This window comes from Salmo salar, chromosome ssa10 (genome assembly GCF_905237065.1).
Source record: "Salmo salar chromosome ssa10, Ssal_v3.1, whole genome shotgun sequence".
NCBI lineage: Eukaryota > Metazoa > Chordata > Actinopteri > Salmoniformes > Salmonidae > Salmo > Salmo salar.
In genome coordinates, this window is record NC_059451.1 from 29,786,210 (window position 1) to 29,799,220 (window position 13,011).

The 13,011-nt window shown below is 42.5% G+C and overlaps 1 pseudogene; it reads left to right on the forward strand.

The window, feature by feature from the left end:
- The first annotated feature begins 150 nt into the window (after nt 1–150).
- Nucleotides 151–12,245, forward strand: LOC106613477 (cytochrome P450 2J2-like; annotated as a pseudogene).
- Nucleotides 12,246–13,011: the final 766 nt, after the last annotated feature.

Consider the following 13,011-nt stretch of genomic DNA (forward strand, 5'->3'; position numbering starts at 1 on the left):
GACTACTTTCCTGCATATCATTTTTGGTATGTCTGCAATAATTAAGTGCTACCATATTATGCAATTTTATGGTGTGTTTAATGGTGTCTTTGATCTAGTTTGTTTGCTACAATGGAACCAATTGAAAAGTGAAAGCCCCACCAACCCTCAATGCCGGTCAAGTTAAATCCAATGCACTACTCACAGTCCCATCTCCTCATCAAAGGTGCCTACTCCACACATGGTGACCCAAATGCATCCTATAAAGACCATAGATAGACAATTTAATTACTAGAGTATACGTGTGTGTGTGTGTGTGTGTGTGTGTGTGTGTGTGTGTGTGTGTGTGTGTGTGTGTGTGTGTGTGTGTGTGTGTGTGTGTGTGTGTGTGTGTGTGTGTGTGTGTGTGTGTGTGTGAGGCTTCCAACTATAACAGATATTGACTAGGTAGCTATACATGTGCCTCTTCCATTGTGACGAGCATGTGTGTGTTGAGAAGAGTGTGAATGAAAAGTGTACGTGTGAGAGAGCTGGAAGCTCGGTCGTGTTGCTCTAGATTTCTGATTTCTTTACCCCAGTCAGTTTCCATCTCCATCATCAAAGGGCTGGAGGGGAAATCCAACCAGAACAGATCACAAAAAACTTGAGATAAAACACTTCAAACAGTCCATATTCAGAGTAAAAAGGTCATAAGTGATGACGTTCCTGACGTTTTGCCCTATAGTTGTCAGTGGAGTCATATCATAATGTGAAGATTTTGGTGTCGGTGCTATTTGAAACTAATTGAAACCCCGTGTTCAGCAGAGTGTTGGAACCATGTCTTTGTAATGGAAAGGGGGGAGCACTGATTTTCATATATGACAGACTTCCCCCCTCTTTGGTTGGCTCTGTGTGGATTATGATACTCAGTCTGTCAGTGTTCAATACATTTACATTTTACATTTAAGACATTTAGCAGACGCTCTTATGCAGAGCGACTTACAAATTGGGTACAGAGACCCTAGTGGTATGTACCCTGGATCTGATCGAGGCTGGGATGAAGACCGTTGCCACCCCTTTATGCTAGGCCCTGGTCTACATGATGAACTACCCAGAGATACAGGGGGAGTCGACTCTTCCACAGCACCCGCGTGATTGATTGATCTATTGATTGATCCCTTCACCTTTTCCCTCCAGGGAAGGTCCAGGCTGAGATAAACAGAGTGATAGGACAGTCCCGCCAGCCTAACATGTCTGACAGACCCAACATGTCCTACACTGACACTGTCATCCATGAGACACAGAGGATGGGCAACATTGTGCCGCTGGGTTTCCCCAAGATGGCTAGCAAAGACGCAACAATGAGGGGATACTTCATACTCAAGGTGATAGACATTAGCTACAGCATTAACAACAGTCCCCCTGTGTATCAAGTGAATGGTACTTGTTATCCCTAACTTTTGTGACATTCAGCGCTCAAGGCTAACATTAGCACAATACTAACAATAGCTACCAAAAGCCATGGATGATTTGTACAGTTAGTCATAATGTGGCAACTTTGCCATGTGGCTGCTACATTGCAGTCTCAACGTCAACAGTGAAGAGGCGACTTCCAAAGTTGTGGCAAAATGGCTTAAGGACAACAAAGTCAAGGTATTGGAGTGGCCATCACAAAGCCCTGACCTCAATCCTATAGAAAATTTGTGGGCAGAACTGAAAAGTGTGTGCGAGCAAGGAGACCTACAAACCTGACTCAGTTACACCAGCTCTGTCAGGAGGAATGGGCCACAATTCACCCAACTTATTGTTGGGAACCTGTGGAAGGCTACCCAAAACGTTTGACCCAAGTTAAACAATTTAAAGGCAATGCTACCAAATACTAATTGAGTGTATGTAAACTTCTGACCCTCTGGGAATGTGATGAAAGAAATAAAAGCTGAAAGAAATAATTCTCTCTACTATTATTCTGACATTTCACATTCTTAAAATAAAGTGGTGATCCTAAATGACCTGACAGGGAATTTTTACTAGGATTAAATGTCAGGAATTGTGAAAAACTGAGTTTAAATGTATTTGGCTAAGGTGTATGTAAACTTCAACTTCAACTGTACATAGTCCAAAACACAAAAAACACAACTATATAACAAAACGACATTACTGTAATGTCAAAGCAATTTACTAGCCTATACAATGAAAACAGTGGGACACAGGTAGCCTACCTTTAGAGACAAAGTAACAATGACCATGAGAATTTGGTAAACACCTCTCCAATGTTACACAGAATATGTACAACGTTTACCAGCTAACTAATGTGAAATATATACAATATGTAACTACTTTGCAATGATACACTGGTTATAGGCTACATAGGACAGGACACCACTATACTGTAAATACAAAACAAAAAGAAGCAGACCACAACTATATTAAAAAATACCAAATGCATATAGTAAACTATAGAAAGTTATACAAAAGAATTTACTTACACATCTAAAACAGAATCCAATCCTTCTAGAAAAAACTATTCTATTCCCGAGTCATCTTGCTCCAGGTCGCTCCCAGCATATGCATCTGACTCAATAAGAATTTCCTCCAATGCCTCTTTCTCAGTATTTATAACCGCGGGAAGCAGGGGTGCTGAGGGTGCTGCTGTACCCCCTGAAAAATCTGAATAAATATATTTTTTAAGTAAAAATTATTTTTTCACAAAAGTAGTGCACTGGGCCTAATAGTCCTGTATTAGCAGACCTATAGAACCGTCTGCAGCGTGGGCAAAAATATTTTTTCTACCCGTGGACAACCCTCCACCCCCAAACTACATCCCTCAGTTATGTCTGTATACCTGGCTTTTATCATTTTTTCGCTTTCATTTTACATCCCTGATGTATGGCAAAGCGATGAAAGCATACGTTCAAAATACTATGATGGCTCTGTGCATTCTGAGTGCGTCCTTTCACAATGCCGGTGTGGTGAGATAACTATCCATTGGAATACAGCGATATGAGCACTATACTGTATATACAAAAGTATGTGGACACCCCTTAAAATTTGTGGATTTGGCTATTTCAGCTACACCCGTTGCTGACAGGTGTATAAAATCGAGCACACAGCCATGCAATCAGCCTTGAAAAACATTGGCAGTAGAATGGCCTTAGAGCTCAGTGACTTTCAACGTGGCACTGTCATAGGATGCCACCTTTCCAACAAATCAGTTCATCAAATTTCTGCCCTGCTACAGCTGCCCTGGTCAACTGTAAGTGCTGTTACTGGGAAGTGGAAACATCTAGGAGCAACAACGTCTGGTCACACAAGTTCACAGAAAGGGACCACTGAGTGCTGAAGCGCATAGCGCTTAAAAATAGTCTGAACTACCGAGTTCCAAACTACCTCTGGAAGCAACTTCAGCACAATAACTGTTTGCTGGGAGCTTAATGAAATTGATTTCTATGGTCGAGCAGCCGCACACAAGCCTAAGATCACCATGCACAATGCCAAGCATCGGCTGGAGTGGTGTAAAGCTCGCCGCCATTGGACTCTGGAGCAGTGGAAACACATTCTCTAGAGTGATGAATCATGCTTCACCATCTGTCAGGAGGAGGAATAATGGTCTGGGGCTGTTTTTCATGGTTTGAGCTAGGCCCCTTAGTTCCAGTGAAGGGAAATCTTAATGCTACAGCATACAATAACACTCTAGATGACTCTGTGCTTTCAACTTGGTGGCAACAGTTTGGAGAAGGTTTCAGCATGACAATGCCCTGTGCACAAAGCGAGAAAATATTCAAATTTTACACAATGGGTCCACCGTGGTTCTGCGTAGCCTAGTTATGCAAATACATTTGAGACTAGTGTATTGCAGTTAATTTCGTCTTTGACTTAATAAGTGAAATATCTTTGAGTAGTTAACAGGGAAACAACGAGTCCCAGACAGTTCGCAATTGAACATACCAGAGGGGGGCATCGTTTACTAGGCTACTTAAATTATTGGCATCATCTGGTTACCATCAGTGTTTGAAATACACAGCCTTATTCTAAAATTGATTCAATTATTTTTTTTCTCATCAATCTACACACAATACTCCATAATGACAGAGCAAAAAACAGGTTTTTAGAATTGTTTGCAAAAAATGTTTTAATAAAAAACTGAAATATCACATTTACATAAGAATTCAAAACCTTTACTCAGTACTTTGTTGAAGCACCTTCGGCAGTCATTACAGCCTTGAGTCTTCTTGGGTATGACACTACAAGCCTGGCACACCTGTATTTGGGGAGTTTCTCACATTCTTCTCTGCAGATCCTCTCAAGCTCTGTCAGGTTGAATGGGGAGCATCACTGCACAGCTATTTTCAGGTCTCTCCAGAGATGTTCAATCGGGGCTCTAGCTGGGCCACTCGAGGACATTCAGAGACTTGTCCTGAAGCCACTCCTGCGTTGTCTTGGCTGTGTGCTTAGGGTCATTGTCCTGTTGGAAGTTGAACCTTTGCCCCAGTATGAGGTCCTGAGTGCTCTGGAGCAGGTTTTCATCAAGGATCTCACTGTACTTTGATCCGTTCATCTTTCCCTTGATCCTAACTAGTCTCCCAGTTCCTGCCGCTGAAAAATATCCCCACAGCAAGAAGCTGCCACCACCATGCTTCACCGTAGGGATGTGCCAGGTTTCCTCCAGACGTGACGATTGACATTCAAGCCAAAGAGTTCAATATTGGTTTCATCAGACCAGAGAACCTTGTTTCTCATGGTCTGAGAGTTCTTTAGGTGCCTTTTGGCAACTCCAAGCGGGCTGTCATGTGCCTTTTACTAAGGAGTGGCTTCAGTCTGGCCACTCTACCATAAAGGCCTGATTGGTGGAGTGCTGCAGAGATGGTTGTCCTTCTGGAAGGTTCTCCCATCTCCACAGAGGTACTCTGGAGCTCTGTCAGAGTGACCATTGGGTTCTTGGTCACCTTCCTGACCATGGCCCTTCTCCCCTGATTTCCAGTTTCGCCGAGCTGCCAGCTCTAGGAAGAGTGTTGGTGGTCCCAAACTTCTTCCATTTAAGAAAGATGGAGGCCAGTGTGTTCTTGGGGACCTACAATGCTGCAGAAATGTTTTGGTAGCCTTCCCCAGATCTGTGCCTCAACACAATCCTGTCTCAGAGCTCTATGGCCAATTCCTTTGACCTCATGGCTTGGTATTTGCTCTGACATGCACTGTCAACTGTGGGACCTTATATAGACAGATGTGTGCCTTTCCAAATCATGTCCAATCAATTGAATTTACCACAGGTGGACTCCAATTAAGTTGTAGAACCATCTCAAGGATGACCAATGGAAACAGGATGCACATGAGCTCATTTTCAAGTCTCATAGCAAAGGGTCTGAATACTTATGTAAATAAGGTATTTCTGTTTTTATTTTGAATACATTTGCAAACATTTCTAAAAATATGTTCTCACTTTGTCATTCTGGGGTATTGTGTATAGATTGATGAGGACATTTTTTTTATTTCATCCATTTTAGAATAAGGCTGTAACATAACAAAATGTTGAAAAAGTCAAGGGGTCTGAATACTTTCCGAACACACTGTACATTGAGCTCGTTGACAAAACAGACCATGGGATGCCTTTTCGCACAAAAGTCAGCGGCGGGTCTGTGTAAACTATGCGATTATATTGGAGACAGGTTTATAGCAGTGAATGTCATCTATTAACTTACTCTTATGGTAAATCAGCAAGTGAAACAAATTTTTCTCACTTTGTGATAGAACATTCAGATTTTTCTGCCTGACTGTGGGGATCTTTACCTCAATTATTTGGATTTTCTTGTGATCACAACAAAACTACTTATTTTTCTCAAATATAGATATAATTAAAAAGTATGTTTTCTTTGAAAAGATGGGCCTTTCTGAGAATAGAACATTCCGTTTTCTGCCTGAGTGTGGCACTGTTTACTACAATTACTGGATTACCTTGTGACCAGTGCCCCCGTGGTGGCGGTGGTGTTATGGTATGGGCAAGCAGATGCCACGGACAATGAACATAATTTCATTTTGTTGATGGCAATTTAAATGCACAGAGATACCGTGACGAGATCCTGAGGCCCATTGTCGTGCCATTCATCCACCGCCATCACCTCATGTTTCAGTATGATAATGCACAGCCCCATGTTGCAAGAATCTGTACACAGTTCCTGGAAGCTGAAAATGCTCTGGATCGACATGTAAGACAGTGTGTTCCAGTTTCCGCCAATATCCAGCCACTTCCCACAGCCATTGAAGTGGAGTGGGACAACTATCTACAGGCCACAATCAACAGCCTGATCAACTCTATGCAAAGGAGATGTGTAGCACTGCATGAGGCAAATGGTGGTATCTGTGACCAACAGATGCATATCTGTATTCACAGTCATGTGAAATCCATAAATTAGGGCCCAAATTATTTATTTATATGTCCTTATATGAACTGTAACTCAGTAAAATCTTAGAAATTGTTGCATGTTGCGTTTATATTTTGGTTCAGTGTAGTTTGTAAGATAACTTTAGGCTATTTATTGTATTACAAAAATAATATTGAATTGTGTTTGGTTGAAGAGGAAAGCAAAAGGGGAACAAGGGGAGAAGAAGAAGAGAGGTACAGGAGAAGAAGGAGAGAGGGGTACAGGAGAGAGGGAAGAGATGCAGAGGCACTGATCTATGTGTGATGTCACAAAATTGATTTGCCAAACGGGTCAATCCCCTCCCTTTCTTTTCTCAGGCGGAGCCTTCTACCCTGCATCCATGTTCAACAATGCCGTGTCCAATATCATCTGCCAGATATTGTTTGGGAAGAGATTTGACTACAGAGACCACAACTTCCAGACCCTGCTGAAGTACTTGAACGAGGCCATCTGGCTGGAGGGAACCATGTGGGGCTTGGTAGGAACTGACTGGAGGAGGAAATACTCCTGGAGATTAATGACTTGATGACTACTTAACTGGGTTGGGCTTGATTCCATTTAAATTCAGTGTAATGACCCTGGTGGCAATAAGCATGATTACAACTCCCCCAAGGGATATAGCTTTGACTGACAGGCCATGGCATGTTCCCTCTGTGTACTGCAGCAGTACGACGTGTTCCCCGCACCGATGGAGCGTCTCCTAGGTCCTCACAACACCATGTTCAGCTACTATATGGCCCTGGAGGAACTCATCAGGGAGGATGTGGAAAGACACAGGCAGGACATGAATACCAGCAACCCCAGAGACTAACTTGACACCTTCCTCACTGAGATAGAGAACGTAAGCAGCTCGTTCTTGGCTATGGTAGAATGGACAGAAGATCTAGTGTGTGGTTTCAAAAACAAATGAGAAGAGTAATAATTTTGACAGGTAGTCAAGCTGTTACAGTCCTGAAGTGGATCCACACACCCTTGGTGGGTCATACACTGTATACATTTTGTTTCAAATGTAATGCCGGCCTCTTTCCTCCCTGGTCCCTCTGCTGAGAGCACAAGCACTCCAGTGAGGATGGTTTCCAGGAGGCCAACCTGGTGCTGTTCCTGGCCGTCACTGAGACCCCCTCCACCATCGTGCTCTGGCCCTGGTCTTCCTCATCAAATACCCACACATACAGGGTGAGATAGTGACCTCTGTGGATCAAATAAAAGTTTTGTACAGAAAGTTACTGGATTTTTAGCAAAAGGGTTTACCAAGAAAAACCTAAAAAAATTACAAATTCATGGCAGACCAGTTGGAACACTCACAGGTAGAGATTTACTTCTTACGCTCAGGCTTTATTCCATTATCATCAGATGAGTACAAGTAGGTGACTGATGTTTCAACGTCAACATGACATCTTCATTAGAGTGCTCCAACTACTGTCTGCCACAATATTTTTTCATGGCTTTTTTAAAAATGTTATATACAGTGGGGCAAAAAAGTATTTAGTCAGCCACCAATTGTGCAAGTTCTCCCACTTAAAAAGATGAGAGAGGCCTGTAATTTTCATCATAGGTACACGTCAACTATGACAGACAAAATTAGAAAAAAAATCCAGAAAATCACATTGTAGGATTTTCATGAATTTATTTGCAAATTATGGTGGAAAATAAGTATTTGGTCACCTACAAACAAGCAAGATTTCTGGCTCTCACAGACCTGTAACTTCTTCTTTAAGAGGCTCCTCTGTCCTCCACTCGTTACCTGTGTTAATGGCACCTGTTTGAACTTGTTATCAGTATAAAAGACACCTGTCCACAACCTCAAACAGTCACACTCCAAACTCCACTATGGCCAAGACCAAAGAGCTGTCAAAGGACATCAGAAACAAAATTGTAGACCTGCACCAGGCTGGGAAGACTGAATCTGCAATAGGTAAGCAGCTTGGTTTGAAGAAATCAACTGTGGGAGAAATTATTAGGAAATGGAAGACATACAAGACCACTGATAATCTCCCTCGATCTGGGGCTCCACGCAAGATCTCACCCCGTGGGGTCAAAATGATCACAAGAACGGTGAGCAAAAATCCCAGAACCACACGGGGGGACCTAGTGAATGACCTGCAGAGAGCTGGGACCAAAGTAACAAAGCCTACCATCAGCAAGGGCATTGAAGATGAAACGTGGCTGGGTCTTTCAGCATGACAATGATCCCAAACACACCGCCCGGGCAACGAAGGAGTGGCTTCATAAGAAGCATTTCAAGGTCATGGAGTGGCCTAGCCAGTCTCCAGATCTCAACCCCATAGAAAATCTTTGGAGGGAGTTGAAAGTCCGTGTTGCCCAGCGACAGCCCCAAAACATCACTGCTCTAGAGGAGATCTGCATGGAGGAATGGGCCAAAATACCAGCAACAGTGTGTGAAAACCTTGTGAAGACTTACAGAAAACATTTGACCTGTGTCATTGCCAACAAAGGGTATATAACAAAGTATTGAGATAAACTTTTGTTATTGACCAAATACTTATTTTCCACCATCATTTGCAAATAAATTCATAAAAAATCCTACAATGTGATTTTCTTAATTTTTTTCTCATTTTGTCTGTCATAGTTGAAGTGTACCTATGATGAACATTACAGGCCTCTCTCATCTTTTTAAGTGGGAGAACTTGCACAATTGGTGGCTGACTAAATACTTTTTTGCCCCACTGTATACACTACCGTTCAAAAGCTTGGGGTCACTTAGAAATGTCCTTGTTTTTGAAAGAAAAACCAATTTTTTGTCCATTAAAATAACATCAAATTGATCAGAAAAACAGTGTAGACATTGTTAATGTTGTATATGACTATTGTTGCTGGAAACTGCAGTTTTTTTTATGGAATATCAACATAGGCGTGCAGAGGCCCATTATCAGCAACCATCACTCCTGTGTTCCAATGGCACATTGTGTTAGCTAATCCAAGTTTAGAATTTTAAAAGGCTAATTGGTAATTAGAAAACCCTTTTGCAGTTATGGTAGCAAAGCTGAAAACTGTTGTTCTGATTAAAGAAGCAATACAACTGGCCTTCTTTAGACTAGTTGAGTATCTGGAGCATCAGCATTTGTAGGTTTGATTAACCTGTTATGGATAGGGGGCAGTATTTTCGCGGCCGGATAAAAAATGTACCCGATTTAATCTGTTTATTACTCCTGCCCAGAAACTAGAATATGCATATAATTGTTTGATTTGGATAGAAAACACCCTAAAGTTTCTAAAACTGTTTGAATGGTGTCTGTGAGTATAACAGAACTCATGTGGCAAGGCCAAAACCCGAGAAGATTCCAAACAGGAAGTGCCCTCTCTGACCATTTCTTGGCCTTATTTAGCCTCTTTATTGAAAACAGAGGATCTCTGCTGTAACGTGACACTTTCTAAGGCTCCCATAGGCTCTCAGAAGGCGCCAGAACGTTGAATGATGACTCTGCAGTCCCTGGCTGAAAAACAGTAGCGCATTTGGATAGTGGTCGATCTGAGAACAATGAGACGGACGTGCACGTGAAGAGTCCATTTTACATTTTCAGTCTTTGAACGAAAACGACGTCTCCCGGGCGGATTATTATCGCTATTTTATGAGAAAAATCGCATAAAAATAGATTTTAAACAGCGTTTGACATGCTTCGAAGTACGGTAATGGAATATTTTGAAATTTGTCACAATACGTGCCGGCGCGTCACCCTTCGTTACCCTTCGGATAGTGTCTTGAACGCACGAACAAAATGCCGCTATTTGGATATAACTATGGATTATTTGGAACCAAACCAACATTTGTTGTTGAAGTAGAAGTCCTGGGAGTGCATTCTGACGAAGAACAGCAAAGGTAATCAAATTTTTCTTATAGTAAATCTGAGTTTGGTGAGTACCAAACTTGGTGGGTGTCAAAATATCTGTGCAGCTATCCGATCGCTGCAGCTGTACATAGTCCATCTGTAAATAGCCCACCTAAATCTACCTACCTCATCCCCATATTGTTTTTATTTACTTTGCTGCTCTTTTGCACACCAGTATCACTACTTACACACCATCATCTGCTCATCATCATCTGCTCATCTATCACTCCAGTGTTGCTAAATTATAATTACTTTGCTACTATGGCCTATTTATTGCCATACCTCATCATGCCATTTGCAAACACTGTATATAGACTCTTTTTTTCCTATTGTGTTGACTGTAAGCTTGTTTATTCCATGTAACTCTGTGTTGTTGTTTCTGTTGCACTGCTTTGCTTTATCTTGGCCAGGTCGCAGTTGTAAATGAGAACTTGTTCTCAACTAGCCTACCTGGTTAAATAAAGGTGAAATAAAAAATAAAATTAAAAAGAGAGAGGCGTTGGTGATTAAATGGGCACTAGGGTATCTGAGGTACTACCTCCTGGGGAGAAGTTTCCGTCTGGTCACTGACCACACCCCCCTCAAGTGGATGGCGGGACAGAGGGACAACAATAGCCGGATAACGAGGTGGTTCCTAGCACTGCAGCACATTTACATTTGAGGTGGTTCACAAGCCTGGAAAACTACACAGTAATGCGGATGTGCTTTCTCACCGAGACCTGGTGGGTCCGGCTGGCGCGAGCTCCCCTGGGTCTGGCTTGAGGGGGGGATGTGTGAGGGATCAGCCGGATCAAGTGGTCTGACTGTGCCCTCTCCTGGAGGTGGGCCCCAGTACAGCCACTACTGATGCTCACCTGAGGTCAATTTACTAATTGTGTTTGTGCTCTCGTAAGGACCAGACTGAAGGGGCAGAGTGAGGTCACAGCGAATTCCACAACACCATGATTCCCTGTTATATGTTCAGATCAAGCTGTTGGTTTTGCGTTTAGTACCAACTGATTGTTTTTTGGGGGGATAGCTATAACCCTGGCCTTTGTTTGTACTGCCCCGGGGAGAGTTGAAAGAAAAACACCCAACAGTTTCCTTTTTATTTAAGTCACATCTCTGCGTCTCATTTTGTGCTGTCCCACTTAGGATTTTGTCAGTGAATAGGTATGGCCTTTCACACAGCATACGGTCCTTTGAGATCATTAGTGAAGGGACACAATAAATGGATGTCAGTAGACTCTGTTGGTGAATGTTCTTTGCATTGTACTGAATTTAGGCAAAGGTAGAGGATATTGTCTGTGTTGTTCTCAGGGAACAGCGTTGATGCACGTTCTGACCTCGGTGCTGTTTGACAAGACGGAGAGGGAAACACCAGACAACTTCAACCAAGGACACTTCCAGCACCAAGTCGTCAAGTTGGTCCAGAGGGAAGCATTCTTGCCCTTCTCTGCAGGTAATGCTAACCTAGCCATAAACCTAGTCTATACTGATCCTAACCCTTCACAGGTAGGGGATTCCTATACAGTGCCGTCAGAGATTCAGTTGAAAACCCTAGCACATCACATCTCCTCTGTGTGTCTGTCCAGGTAAACTTGTGTGGCTTGGGGAGGGTCTGGCCAGGATGGAGCACTTCCTGTCCTTCGTCGTTTCATTCCAGAAGCTCTGTTTCTCCACGTTGGAGGGGATGGAGCTGAGTCTAGAGTGAAACGTGGGAACTATGATTTCGCCCCTCCCTTTCAAGATCGACTGTATGTCAAGGCTCGTTAGAACGCTTAGATAGATGCCACGGCTCGTTAGAACCCCTTCCAGATCTACGCCACGGCTCGTTAGAACCCCTTCCAGATCTACGCCACGGCTTGTTAGAACCCCTTCCAGATCTACGCCACGGCTTGTTAGAACCCCTTCCAGATCTAAAGATATACAGCATATCTGCTGCATTCTGTATGTGAAATAAAATGTGCCTTATGCATCTAATCACAATCGCATCTTTATTATGTGCCTTATGAATGTAACCTTCCTGCTGAAGTAAATATGCCCCGCCCCAAAAAATATTATTTTTAAATATTTGTATTTTGTTTTCATAAACACCTGTGAATGTTTCATCATTGTCTTTATCAAGAAGAGCAGCCCTGTTTCATTCAGACAGTCATTTATCTAAACAGAGTTAGAACATCAAGTTACATAACTGACATAACACCCAGTTTAAACAAAGCTGTCCCTTCTCTCTCTGGTGAGGGGCCATCACAAAAGGCTTAAACAAAGGGCTCTTTAACAGGTCTCAAGTCAGTCAAGTGAATACAAATATTGAAATGGTTAACTCCCATTATACATGATCCAGCCATCAAAGCTTGTCTGTCCATTTCAGAGGCTAATCTATGATTGATTTTTACGTAACAGTTGGGTGGTGAAATGTGCCATGACAAGCAGAGCAGTATTTCAGGACCATTAAATGCCCCCAGAAACATCTACGCACAAAAGGTAAATGTGGTACACCTCTACCTTTGGGCCAGAGCTGGTACTACTATATTGCAGATCAACAACGCTAATGATGGTGAAACAAATGTTCAATGAAATGAGATTACCCCCACACATTGACTCGGTACCGGTACCCCCTGTATATAGCCTCATTTTATTGTTGCTCTTTTATTTTTCTGAACTGCATTGTTGGTTAAGGGCTTGTAAGAAACATTTCACGGTCAGGTGAAACACCTGTTTTAGTCGGCACATGTAACAAATATGTGATTACACAGTGGGTAAAGAGAGCATCAGTTTCTAATGAACATACTGTACATAGTGAAAGGAGT